Source organism: Notolabrus celidotus, chromosome 8 (assembly GCF_009762535.1).
Source record: "Notolabrus celidotus isolate fNotCel1 chromosome 8, fNotCel1.pri, whole genome shotgun sequence".
NCBI lineage: Eukaryota > Metazoa > Chordata > Actinopteri > Labriformes > Labridae > Notolabrus > Notolabrus celidotus.
In genome coordinates, this window is record NC_048279.1 from 18,665,286 (window position 1) to 18,679,214 (window position 13,929).

Sequence of the window (13,929 nt, forward strand, 5' to 3'; positions counted from 1 at the left end):
TGTACAATACTGTATGTGATCTGGACAATTACCCACATAGGTAGAGGGACCAAAACAGTGTGGCTAAGTAGTCTCAATTCATAGATCTTTACCCAAAACAAAGGGTGTGAATTGGTTAAGGGTCTTATGGGCTGAGATATTGATCCATTATTTAGCTGGTCTGTTTATAGTTTTGTGTTTTATCTTCAAAGGTGACTGTAATTTGAGTTTAACTTATAGCTGTTCAAAATATGGTACATCTATAGGCTATATAATTTATAATTTAAGGATATTTGAAATGATTCAAAATAAATGATATAATGTTTAAAGCCAATATAAGACCTTAAGGTTAAAAAATGACAGCGACACCGTGAGGACACAGTTGAGGTGAGTTCACACAGCTCCGGTTTGTTGCGCGGGCACTGGAGCAGCGGTGTAACCGATCCCAGCTGCTGCCGTGGGGGGGGGGGGGGGGGGGGGGACGATATCTATTCCCGTCCCCAATGGGTTGGTCACGTGTCCTTTGGGAGCGTTTAGATTGGGGACCGAGTAGGGAGAGAGAGGGAGCGCGCGCCGTTGCGCACAGCCGAGTTGGACAGCAACATCTTGAACACGCGTTTGTGGTCCAGCGGCGAATCAAGCAGATCAGTTTTGTTTTGGGGCGTTGTCTTATTCACTCTACAGCACTGTGTGATCCACGAATCCGTTAGGCACTGACACTGTGTGTGATCCCTCAGTCACTGACTCGTCAAAACTTCTGCACCTTCAAACTGTGATCTTTCCAGCAAGCGCCACATTGTTTCCAGCCGCGGCTTTGAATCGACGCACGGAGCTGTCACGAAGAATAGAGGTAGGTTGTGCTACTTTCAGTGCTTTTTGGTGAAGTAGGCACAGTAACGTGCACGCTGGCTAAATGGAAACACTGTCAGCTCGTGCGCTGCGATACGCGGTCCAGTTTGAGGACTGTAATAGGATAATGAACCGTATCAGCTGTTCACGCGTGCATGGAAAGCTGTGTTTGCCTGCACAGAATCATGCAAAATGAAAACAATGAGAGTGATTTGGAAAACACAGAAAACAAGAGAGCAAAGGTGCCCGTCTGTTTCTCCGTGCGTCAGCACTACATCACGGACTTAATATTTATGGCTCTTGCTTTATTTCAAAAGAGGCTTCCGAGTGCGTGTTCAAAGCTGCCAAAGAGAGCTCAAACTCTGCTTGGTGATAGACGGACAGGGTTCTTTATCTGGAGGATTTGCTGTAAGGTTTACTTTGCTCAGTGAGATGTTTACATGGCATACGGAGAGGCTATAGATGGTTTTGAGGCTTGCTGAAAGATTTTCCTACAACCATCAGCTCCGTCATAGAGTGATAGTGTAGTAGTACTATAGAGCATAGGGAGTGACCTGAGCTGACTCCCAGCCACGCCCCTTATGCCTAACAGCAACAGTCGGACATACCAAGGATACTATAGGGGATAACAGTGTTGGTATTTACTGCAGTTGTCGTTGAGAAAAATGGTGCTGTCACTTGTGAGTTTCTGAAGTAAATATGTTATATCAGTGCTCGTAGTTCAGTAGGTGACACTACAGTGTGACGAACACTACAATAAACTAATTTTCAATCATTATACGACCCATACACAGCCACTTCAGGGATGTTACATTAAGTTGAGGCTCTGACAGTTTGTCAGTTTGGTTATTGTGGGCATGGTCCTGCAGGTGACAGTGGAGGCTTTGGCTTCAGAAGAGCTGAGTGTTAAATGTCAGCTTCTCCACATTAATAATGTAGGACACCAAAACAATGGGGAGCAAGGGAGCAGGTTCCAGTGTTTGTTAGTTTTGGCCCCTGGCTGTCTCTTTTCTGGATATATATTTGGATTTTAAAATATTTCTTAAAGGACCTGCTATGACTTGTTCTTATAATCTTGTCTTATCATGATTTAGCTCCACAATGTTGTAGATAAACAACTCAAGAGTGTGAGATTATATCCAAGCCATGTTGACCAGCAGTGGAGCCACATAGAATTTCCTGAGATAACTATTACACTCTGGAAAATGTGGATATGGCACCATCTTTTTAGAGAACAATCTATTCTCCACCCCCTCTTCAGCTCCCTCGTTAATGCATGATCACTGTGGTTAATGAGACAGGTCTCAGCGCACAGGCCTCGACCCTCTCGGAGACAGCGCTGCTCGTTGGGTATGTGGAGCTGACACCCTCGTTCATCATGCATCTACAGGGTGCTGCCTAAACTCCCACACTATCCATGCCTGTCTCTTTGTCTCGCTCCCTCCCACTATGCATCCTTAGATGATAATTATTAAGACATTATAATGACAAGAGCAGTGCCTTTCTCCTTAGGGAACGACAGGGTGTCAGCGTAGACCTGCTGGGGTGATTATAGCTGTGACACAGGGTTGGCACTGTGTGTTGATGCTGCAGCTGCAGTGATTTCCAGGAATAGATGTGAATACATACTGTACTGTACAATGGGATAACTGGCTGTTGACTCTGCAGCCAGAAGCACTTCAGCGTCTCTGCTTGCAATTTTTTTGTTTACTGGAAATTTTGCCCTTGCATGCCAAAAACTGGTCAGCCAAATGTTTCTCTTTTCAGCTATTTCAGTAGGGCTCTCAATACATTCATATTTATCATATTTTTTTTGACTCAGATCATATTAGAAGTGTTTTAAGTAGATCCTCCTTTGATACTCTGACTTCTCAAAACTTGAGGAATCTTGCCTGAAGCAACATCACTTGTAGGTTTTAGTCAAATTAGAGGAGATCCATAGTTAGGTCTCCATGCAGTATTAAAATGTTACAGATGAAACTGACACACATTTAGAGAAACTTTACAACCATTCCAATTAGAGCACTCTTGATTGAAATGTATCTGCCTGTCATTGCATTACAGATTCCCTTTCCCTTCTCATTGGCTTCTCTTTTAAGCCTTGATGAGTCTGAGCGATTCCAAAGCACAGATCATTCAATGAGAACAGCAAATGTCTTCATTTGAGTTTCTTTTTGTGATTGTTTGTAAAACTCTTCAAAATAAATTGGTCATGTTCTTTGTTTTTTAAAAAAAGGCTGTCTCTATGATTTAATCGTTTCATCCATGCAGATCAGTTAGCCAGAAAGGACAACCATCACAGACGTGTTTTTATTCAGATCTGTCTGTCAGGGGCTGTTGCCAGTGTATGTCTGAATGAGGCGTTTCTCAGAGAGTCGACCTCTTGGCTGTGATTTCACGGGGAGCCTCTTGAAGCAGCAGGGGGCTTGGCATGTTGTCTCAGCTTTCCTAGAGTTGGTTGAAGGATAAAGGAGCTTCCTTTGAACAGAAAGGACTTAGTTGTGAAACTTGTTTTGGTCAGATTGGTTTGACTTACATATTTTTGGATAATTAACTTAATAAGTTGCAATGGCCATGTGGGGTTTGGCGATATTGCCAAATATTCAGATCACGTTTTTTTTTATGGCAGAATCACGATCATCATTTTCTAAACTTTTTTTTAAAGACTATTTTCCAAGTTTTTGAGAAGTCCAACTTTCCCTATTTAGAACATGAATTTTAGTAGACCATTTAAGCCAAAGTACCCTTTGAACAGATTTCAATCCGTGTCCAATTTGGCTAATTTATGTACAAATATTCATCAAACATGAACGTTGTTGACTATAATGTTATGCTCACACCAGACGGAAACAAAATTATTCTGGAACTACATTTAAAGTCAATTTTAAGACGGGATTAGAAGCGTGTTGTCTTGTCTTGTCTTGTGACACTAATGTCGCAAATTCATCGCTTCATTCGTTCATTTGCGAGAATGAAAAATGTGATCTTCAGTGATAATTTGCACCACAATGGCCAAACAGCATGGAGATCCTCCGGTGACATATGATGTAAAGCACCACTGTCTTTGAGTTTCCCATCTTTGCAGAGCATCCTGTGAGTGAAATGTGACAGAGAGAGACAGGTTCTGCTGCCACACTAATAAGTGGACTCGTTGCTTATCACCAAGTCCACCAAGTCCATAACAGAGAAATCAAAGGACAACTTCTAAAATATAGAGTTATCATACTTAATATGAGCTTAATAATGCAGTGGATTCACTGGATAAAACAAAAGAGGAAGAAAGCATTAGAGCCAGGTGCCAGTGACACAGGTGTGGCACTGTGTGATTTAGAAACGGATAAAAATGCAGAACTGTGTGGAACGTCAAAATTTTAAGTGTTTTATAACTTGTCTTGCAAACTTTTACAAGTGAAACCAACATATCATAAGTCTTCCAAAAACTATGCTCACCATTTTGGAGTGAGGCACCCTGCAGAAGATCCATCCACAGTAAGTATGTCAGTGGCGTGCTTTGTCACATTATGGTAAAGGAGACTCCTTGTGGGGGTGCTAATGACATTGATCCTGCACTTTACCCTTCAGGGCAATTTTATATTTTTAGATAATCAGATATTGTGATATATCATTATGTGAGTATATTGCCATTTAACAGTTACTAAGAGTCGCTGTATCGTGATGTTATAGTTGATGAGAGACATGCTTCCTATCAGCTTTAAAGTTGGCGAGGGGTTTTCAGTTTGATGGAGTTCATTCAGCCAGGGTGCACGGTCTAGTGATATGCATTGTAAATAAGTAATTGTTTGTAGATACTTCTCGCCCAGGGGGTTTGGTCAGTGGATGATTGGTAGAAAAGCTTATCAAATTATTGTTGTGCTAAATCCATGTCTATGGATGTGATTTCCTTTTTTACCTGAAAAATATTCACCTGATGAAAACTTAAGTGCTAACAAAGCATTGTGAAAGTTAATATATATTTTTTTAATAGCGTGAGGTAAGAGTGCAGACCTGCCCCCGCACCTATATGTGCATTTACGTACCATCCCTGAAGAGGAAATGTACCCAATCAGAAATGGTCATTTAAATTCAAATATTAGCTTTCACTGTATCAATGGTAGCAGGTGTCTAAGCAGTATTTGCTTTTTCCAAGGATTTTGTTGCTGAGTATGAATTTACTTTTGAAGAATCTCTTCATTTTCTACATTTCAACATTGATTTCACACTTCAGATTATGTGTAAAAGTTCCCTTCCAACCCTTTTTTTCTGCTATAAGAATTACAATTGAATTTGTCGGTCAGAGCAGCAAATTGCGTCCTGATCTTTAGACTAAGCTGTTGCTGTCCACAGAATGCTTTAGCGTTAAAATTTAGCAAGCTGTATAACACAGGGACCAAAAAACAAACACAAGAAACAAAAAAAAGATTTCTTGATTTAACTGCACAAATAGCAATCTCCGACGCCTTCCTTCACTGCCACCATTTATTTAAGGCCAGCTGTGTTTGCATTTATGTGTGCCAAGTCAATCCATGCCTGCTTGCATCTGTGCCCCCCTGTGTGAGTGTGCGTGTGTGTCTGCAGATATATTTCTTATCCAAAAAGATTGAAATTACGACAGTGTGACAGAAAAACCTCAGGGCAGGCAGGATGTGACTGACACTGAATTGAAGAGCACAACACATATCTCTGCCAGAGCCTCGGCGGCGGCAGCACGTCTCAGCCTCCAGTCAGAATCTCTGCAGTTTGTCTTGCCACTCTTCAGGGGTTTAATATTCAATTATGAGGGTCCTCTAGTTCAAGCTGTGTTGGATGGCTTGTGAAACAGCCCTGCTGATTGATGAGTGGGCATCTTAGCTAAATGTGTTCGTTGAAGGAGGAAGAAACCAGACAGATGGCTTGTGGGGGTGTTGTCACTGACGTGGCAGGAGTTTCTTGTAGTTTTGACTTATTAGTCGTGTACACAGCAACAGTGAGTCAATGCTCAGTCATGTCAACTTTTGATAGAATAGATTAAAAGATTACTCAACCCTGTGTTAACTTTTATTCTATTTAAAGGAGCATTGACACTAAAACTATCAGAGGTGTTTTACTACCTATTTGAAATGTCTCTGATACAGACTGAAATGTGTTAGCCTATCAGGTATCTGAGAGTGCACCAATAAACAAACAATATCAGAAACCATAATTTATTAGCTGTCCTGAAAATGAACTTGTCTCGTCTTTTTTACAATTCTACTTGATAAAAAAAGTCTTGCTTAAACAGCTGTTTAAGAGCTGCAAAGACCAGAGCTCTGCCAGCTGACAGGGAAACTTTAGTTGGAGCTAGTAAAGTTGTTTTATGTGCAATATAAGTTTCTGATACATTCTTTGGCAAATAAAGGATGTCAGACAGGCCAGGAGATGAGCTACTGCCAATGTTAGCTTAATTCTGGGTGTTAAGCTTGGCAGTAGGCTGGGATTCCTGATTATTGAGTTAGGCCAGTAATAATACCAGTCAAATCCCAACAAGACTGGGTTAGTTTAGCCTCTTGCTGTCAAATAGTGATGATTATATGATTATTTTTGTGTGCTGGTATCACAGTGGGACTTGGTATCTGCTAATACTCAGGTTATGGCATCTGCAAATCTGCATCTAACTGATAGTACTATAACATCTTCAGAAATCATGAACCTTTTACTATTTCTACGTTTCTTTTGAAATATAAAACGCACACATTCAAAAGTCTGTTCAGATCGCATGAAAGAATAAAGCATAAAGGGTGAAAGGTGTTCTCTCAGAGTGCCTGCAGAAGGGTACTATGACAGTGTCATCCCAGCCTTTTAGTTAGTTGCTGAGACAGCCTGTCAAACTGTCACATCCAGCTGAGTCCAGAGAAGTGTAGGTCTCACAGTGTTGTGCTGACAAGCAGAGCAAGCAGACAGGCAAAGGAGCAGAGAGTGAGACAGGCCGATCAGCATTTGCCTGGGAACAGAGCCGCTCCTCCTCAGTCATCTCATGGCAGATAAGATTCTTCAGCAGGCAGGTATTGGGGCCTTGCTGGTGGGCTGTTTTCTTGGCTCAGAGCTGGACCAAGCTGTCAGTCAGATTAGAGCTATGAGCCATCGGTGGGTGTTCAGTCCTGTTCTCGGGAGGGACAGCCGTTAGAAAGATCAGCAAATCCCCAAAACAGAGCGTGTACACACTTGTGCGCACAAACACACATGCATGCACATCCCCCACTGAAGAACGAAGGGGACAAGATCAAGCCGGGTCATGGGAGGCTTTTTTTGTAAAATACTCCTTTGGGAGACGGCTGCCTCCTCAGTGCCCTTCATGCACATGTGCTTGCATTTACTCTGAAACACATACATAAAAATACTCACTAAGACATAATGTCCCATCCTCCAAAGACAGAAAGCAAAACAGTGACAAATGGTCGAATATCTAAACGTTTAAGGATCACTGATTTCAACTGCAGTTTTGTGTACTGCAGTAGTCAGTGTGTTGAGGCCTCTTCAGTTATGTAAGATGTAATGCAGTGTTTGGTATCTGAAATGAAAAGAGAATCATATCTCAAATGAAAAGATGTGACCTTCATTACCAAGCTTAAAGAAAACCTAGAAGAAATGAGTGGAACATACAAGGACACCTTCAGATCCTTTAGGCGACTACATTGTCAGTTATTTAATTAATGAAATGTGTATTGAATATAGCCATAGGTCAAGTGTTTCATTAAAAAAATCATTAAAACTGAACTGAAATACTCACCAAATCAGTTGGTCGATTGAGAAACCGTATCTATTTTTTCTTTGCTGATTTTGTCCTGTTCTTGTGTCAGTTTTAACAAGAAACCTCACCCTGATTTCTTTCAACAATTTACAAATTGAGAATCTTTATCATAAAAAATGTAGAAAAACAAGGTGTTTTTGCAGGGTGCAGTAAATAATTTTGTCAGACACCTACCCCGCCAGAAGTTTCATTAGTAATAACAGTACAGAAATGGTCAATCTTGTTGCTGATCATCTTGTTTGCTTTTGCAGTTCACAAAGCGACATCAATGTCAATTTCAGCCTTTTTTCATAACTCCTTAAAACCTCCTCACAGGAGCTTTAAACTTGATCTTTTCAGAATGACGATATTACCTTGGCATCAAAATTATATCATTCTATGTGATGGTTCAAATGGTCACTTATTTGACCTGAAACACATATGCTTGTATTACATTATACATTCTCCACATACTGCCGCCATAAGAAATTAAATAACAGAACCAAACTCAGCTGGAAACATTTTATTAAAGGCAGGTGACGTGTTGCACTAAGGGCAGTTATAAAGCTCTGTATGACCAATTCAAGGCAGTGAGCTGAGATGCTTATTGATGCTCAAATTCTCAGCAAGGACCTGCTTTATCATAATCCTAAATTGTCTTACACGTGTTTACCCACAGAGGAAAACAACCAGCAGCCACTGCCATAAATATTTGTGACCTTTAGCTGTATATTAAGACATAAAAGGGTTTCAATTTTCTCTGCTTATGTACCTGATAATTGCTTTCCTTAATTCCACAATAAAATAGTTAATCCTCTCTCTTGTGGGATGGCAGGCTTTATTGCAAAAAACAACGTTTCACTGCTTCAGATAGAGAGTGAGTCTGGGCTCTCCTCTTCTGATAGCGCACATATTTAGAACAAACCTCCATTACAAGCTGTTTGGATTAAGCTTGCTCCATTTTATGCACCTGAGCCTTACATGAATGTGTCTTAAATGCAGTCAGAATTTGTTTTAAAATCCTCACCTCTGTATGACACGTTTTATTTAGAGATACCTGCAAGGCTTGTTTAGTTTTTTTTATTGCATGAGTGAAGAATGATCATTTTAATTAAACGAGTTATTTTAAATGTCTTTAAACAGAGAAGTATTTTGTAGCCTTGTAGTGATATTTCAGTACCCGATAATTACATGCGTAGAGGTTGTGTTAGTTTGAGTTGGAGCTGAATCAAAGATGACGGCGACCTCTGCTCGTCCTCGTTTACCATTTGTTCTACTTATAATCCCAGCAGGGGAGGAGACGATGCAGCAGCGAGATCTTCATCCCCTTATTCACTGTGATAAATGACTCCTAACCTCTTGCCGTCTGTCTGACCTCTGCTGCCAAACTGCAGTGTAAGGATTTCCACATACATGCATAAGCATACTCCATTTCCTGTTCCTCTCTGTCTCCTCCACTGTGCCTCTTAGCATGTCCCACTCTCTGTATTCAGATCCATTCGACACACTCACATACACACACATGCCTACAATCATGATCTAAATCTTCCCTTTGTAGTTTCTAATCATATCCCTAGCAGGCCATATCCGCTCTCCACGCTCTGCTGCCACTTTCCAGACAGATTATCTGTTTTGTGTCCTCTGCTCTGTTGATGGGAATGTTAATCATTGGGTTTATGGAGAGAAGAAATAATTTGTTACAAGCATAGGCTGATAAATCAGAGGGTCACAAATGTTTTTTTGGGTGACCTGAGATAATTGCTTAACCTCATAGTCAACCATTGAGCTGCCGGAACAACTGAGCAACAAAACCTGCTCATTTAACTGGCACGTTTCTGAATCTTCTAAGGCAATGGTGGCTCTAATCACTGTGTCTCCTAAATTTACATTAATGTGCACTGTTTTTAATGGGAGATTTGGTTAAGGTGATAAACTGGGACAGTATACTATGTGTGCTCTGTAATGCAATCTGACATTTGAGTCATTGGTTTAGTCTGCATTCCATGTCCCCAGATAAGATAACCCAGATAATGATGCTAACATAATTACAGATGCCTAAATGTATTTGGAGTGACTGTAATTTTACATGCCATGTTCACCGCTGTGTAATTTCCCTCCTTATTTAAAGATGCTTGGTTGGTGAAGTTGTATCATCAATATCCCACATTTGTTTATGTGAGGTCTATTTGATTACTTTTTACTTTTTAGATGGGCCAGATTTGAAAAGATGTGTTATGGAACCTGACTTAAACTTTATATTAAAATGGACACAAGTCTACATCTCATTGTGCCAAAATACCTCCAGGATGCTGACATCTTGCACTGTCCGAGCTTTGAGTCTGGGCAGTATCTGCTGCTGTTGGAGCCACAGTATTGAACCCCATCCCTTCTAACTGTAACGCTCATTTAACCCTACTGTTACGTTCCGGGTCAGATTGACCCATTTCAAAGTTAAAAACAATTATATGTATATATATTAAAAGTATTTTTTCAGTATGAAACTTCTTCTGCTTGGCTTAATTAGCATAATCAACATACTTTTAAAAATGGTTCATTTAACATATTTGCAATCCCCCTGCATGTTTATATTAAATAAATACTGTTCGGCGGTCAATACCCAGCAGTCAAATATTTATTTGAATGGTTAGTAATGGAGTTAATAATGCAATTTAAAAAAAAATGTTAATTGGGTTTTTTTTGGGCTCTGACACTTTTGGATAATTAAATACGCAGGAAATAGCTGTTCCTGAGAAACAAATTCAATAAAATAAGTAAAATAGAATAAACAAAAATCTAAGTCATGTCAAACTACTGTATTTATATTTAGGGCTTTCCAATGTACATTAAAAAAAGGTCTATTATCAATTTTAAAAAAAAAGTGAGTTACCCTCATTGAACGATGTCCTCTGAGAATTAAAGAACACCATTGCACTAAATATTGATTTAAAAGGTTAGTAATGGAGTTAATAATGCAATTTAAAAAAAAAGTTAATCGGGATTTTTTTGGGTTCTGACACTTTTGGATAATTAAATATGCCCCGGGTCAAATTGACCCAGGAAAATTATTGCTGTTCCTGAGAAACAGACATAACAGGAGGGTTAACTCACTGATGAAGAGGTGAAGATCCCTCTGGTCACCAGTCTGAAGCCTATCGACTCTTGTGTCAGTTTGAAGTTGACGGTTATGAAAAGTTGAATAGGTCTTGTGCTGGTGTTTGTTAGGTTTTCTGTCTCACATAAATATGAATTAAAACTGAGTATTAAACTCCTCCTCAGAGTCAAAGAACATACTTAAACTAATTATCACATTATAATAATCACTATCATATTAATGAATGAATCTTATAAGTATTAACTTCAAAAGCCTTGATCTTTTTTCCCATCTGTAAATACACAGGGCTGTGCAGGCTAACATGAATGCAGTCATATTTTGTTGAACGGTGAACGGAACGGCACAATTTGAAGTTCATGAATGAGAACATGAGCGTAGATCTCTAGATTGTCATATTCTGGGAGGATCTAAAAGGGATGGATAGTGGCACAGAGCACTGTGTTTATGGCAGCCGATTTCAAATGTATGGCACCCGGCAGGCATTCAGTATGGCTTGTGCTGCTAACAGTTCAGTTGCAGTTAATGGTGCTGTTGAAGTCACTCTTGTGTACATTTGAAGGAGTTTAATGACTGAATCAAGACAGATTCCAACGGGTTGAAAACTCTCATGGTTTTCGAGATGTGTAGCTTTTGGGGTATGGAGAATTATTCACTGTTCGGGTTTGTTTTTCAGTGTTTCTTTACCCTTAGTCTTTTTATTTTAGGGGGTATTAAAACTCTCTCTTTTACATTGTCTTTTACGAAGCAGATTTTCCCTGTTCATGCTTTAAACTCAATATGTGTCAATGATTCTATAGTAATGTACAGTCGAAAATGTCAAAATTGAAGGCTAAGCATAGCTAAGCATTGAAGCATAAGAGGCTCTCCTGAAAATAATTTTGGTGCAGATAAGAAAATAAAAGGTTACATATTTAATTTGTCAATCAGATATAGACTCAAATGACACACTGAAGCCGGTCAATAGAGGAGCTCTGACATTTTTGGCTTCACTTTAAGGAAACTGATGATGTCATCCATCTTTTTGTACAGTCCATGGGATGGACATTTACATCTCTTGTGTCATATATATGGGTGCTAACAATCAAACTTTTTAATATTTGAAGAAAAGCGGGGAGAGACGGCTTTCCAATTATACCATGCTACATTAAGTATACGCAACTTAAAAAAAAAAAAAACTGGATTAAAAAAATGTAATGAAGTATGTATTTCTGGGTATAAAATCAATTATAGCTAATGATGGGCTAACTAGTCTACTAATAAAATGCTGATCCCCTAATGATCAAACAATGTACCAACCAATAAACTGACCTGATCAGTTCCATGATACATTAACATTATTTTGCATTTTATTAATTTTATTTAATAATTCAGGTTGTGAAAGCCTCTGGTTCTCGCATCATTTATATAGACATAGTGTATTTTTTATTTCAGCATATTTCTAGTGCACTGTGTTCATAAATTCTATGGTGAGAATGATTCACGAGACCAAAAAATGTGGAGAGCGAGCTGGCTTTGCGTGACCTGCAGGCAAAAATAGATCTTTTACTTTTAAGATACAGGGCAAAGAGAGTCCACCTCCCTAACCTGTGGTGACATCTTTTCAGAGTGATTTCCAAGCCAAACCTGAAAGCGCTGAAAGCTTTAATGTTGAGCTTCAAGATTATATGACCAAGCCAGATAAAACTCAACAGGGCTGAACTACACCGATTATCAGTTTTATTAAAATAATTCTTTGCACGCTGGAATTAAAGAGTTGACCTCTTGATAAAAAATAAATTAGAGGAGGCAGGTGGGAAGTTATGTTTTGGTCCTTTTTGTACTAAACTGTGATCTATGCTTAAAACTTAAAAAAGAAGATTGGATGTTATCAATCAAGAGTGGCAGTACTTAGAAATGAGAGGCTGAAGAGGATCTTGTTGAATCACAAACCAGCCCCTAGGATTGATCTGATCAGCTGTGATCATACAAGCAGGCTTTGACTGATTTTGAATCAACCCTCTTGCTTTCAGAAGCTGGATCATCTCCAGCACTTTTTGACCTTCTTCCCCACCTTGCAGTTTTTCACTCACAAAATAAAGACTCTAAAAGTTGCATCATGGCTTTTTCAGCTCCTAAGGTTAAAGTCTTCCACTGACGACAGAGGAAACTTTTCTCAGAAAACTCAACAAAAGCACACTCACATAACCCGTGCAGTTCTAAGCATCCTGGGAAAATGCTGGCAGCCCACAAACCCACACCCACCACCTCATCACTGCAACCCCCCACCATTTTGCAGTTGAAATGAGGACATGATCTGAGATAAAAATCGCTTTCAAACCAGTAGAATGTGTTTGTGTAAGAACCTATCAGAAAAAAGGCCATGCAGCGCTGTGAGTGCTGCTGGGTGTTGTCTTTCTTTCATATGTGCTGAAAAACAAATCTATGGTGCTGATGACTGTATTTGAATGGCCCTAGATTATGAAGTAGAGCCTTTATGTTAAAATTTTATCACAGTACTGCTGCCTGTGTGACTATATAATCACCTCTTTACAGATTCACTTCTGTGTGGGGAGCCACAAGTGAATTGGTTAAAGGCTGTTTTCCCTGTGATAGGCTTTGATATCCATATAGATTTTACGCATTCTCGTTCATCTCTTCTCCTGCAGGCAATGCCATAAAACGCCCCTTCTTTTTTTGTGCTCAAAGCTGTTTGAAGTGGATTTTTCTGACTGGATCTAAGACACTTTTTACTCTGTGGACAAAGACACTTTGGATGAAAGATTGCATCAGAGTCTGACACATTTGTGCCTTTTTGAGTGTCGTATTATTGTTTCACTTGTCTGTGTTTGTCTTTGTGTCTGTGCAGTTGGCTTCATGCATTTATTCCAGATTAGATGAATTGGAATGGTGATAAAAGCCATAGTGGAAATTCTCAATAACACTCATTGTATAATTGATTGGTCAGTCAGACATGCATGTAAAATGATGGGTAGTCATTCACATAGGTCAATCAAAAACATCAATCAGACAAAGAGGATAAGCCTGCACACTTACTGAAAGCCATAAGGAATATATGTCATCACAATGTTTCAACCAGCTTGTCTTTGTCAGGTGATAGTCCTTAAAAGGACTTTACATAGTAAAAAAAAACACGATCAGTCACTTACACTTCGTGCTTATTCTGAATTGACTTTGATCACCTAGGACAGCATCACACTGTATCCCACAAACAACTCTGCAATTCAAATATATTCCTGAATATTTGTTA

At 39.4% G+C, this 13,929-nt stretch overlaps 1 protein-coding gene across 2 annotated transcripts in view; it reads left to right on the forward strand.

Annotated features, from left to right (window-relative positions):
- Positions 1-357: 357 nt before the first annotated feature.
- Positions 358-13,929, forward strand: part of mid2 (midline 2) — a 169,623-nt gene continuing 156,051 nt past the window's right edge. The window contains exon 1 of one of the 2 annotated variants that reach the window (XM_034689093.1): positions 358-829. The gene's annotated coding sequence lies outside the window, so the exon portion shown is untranslated. The remainder of the gene's footprint in view (positions 830-13,929) is intronic. The other variant, XM_034689097.1, reaches the window with a different exon arrangement.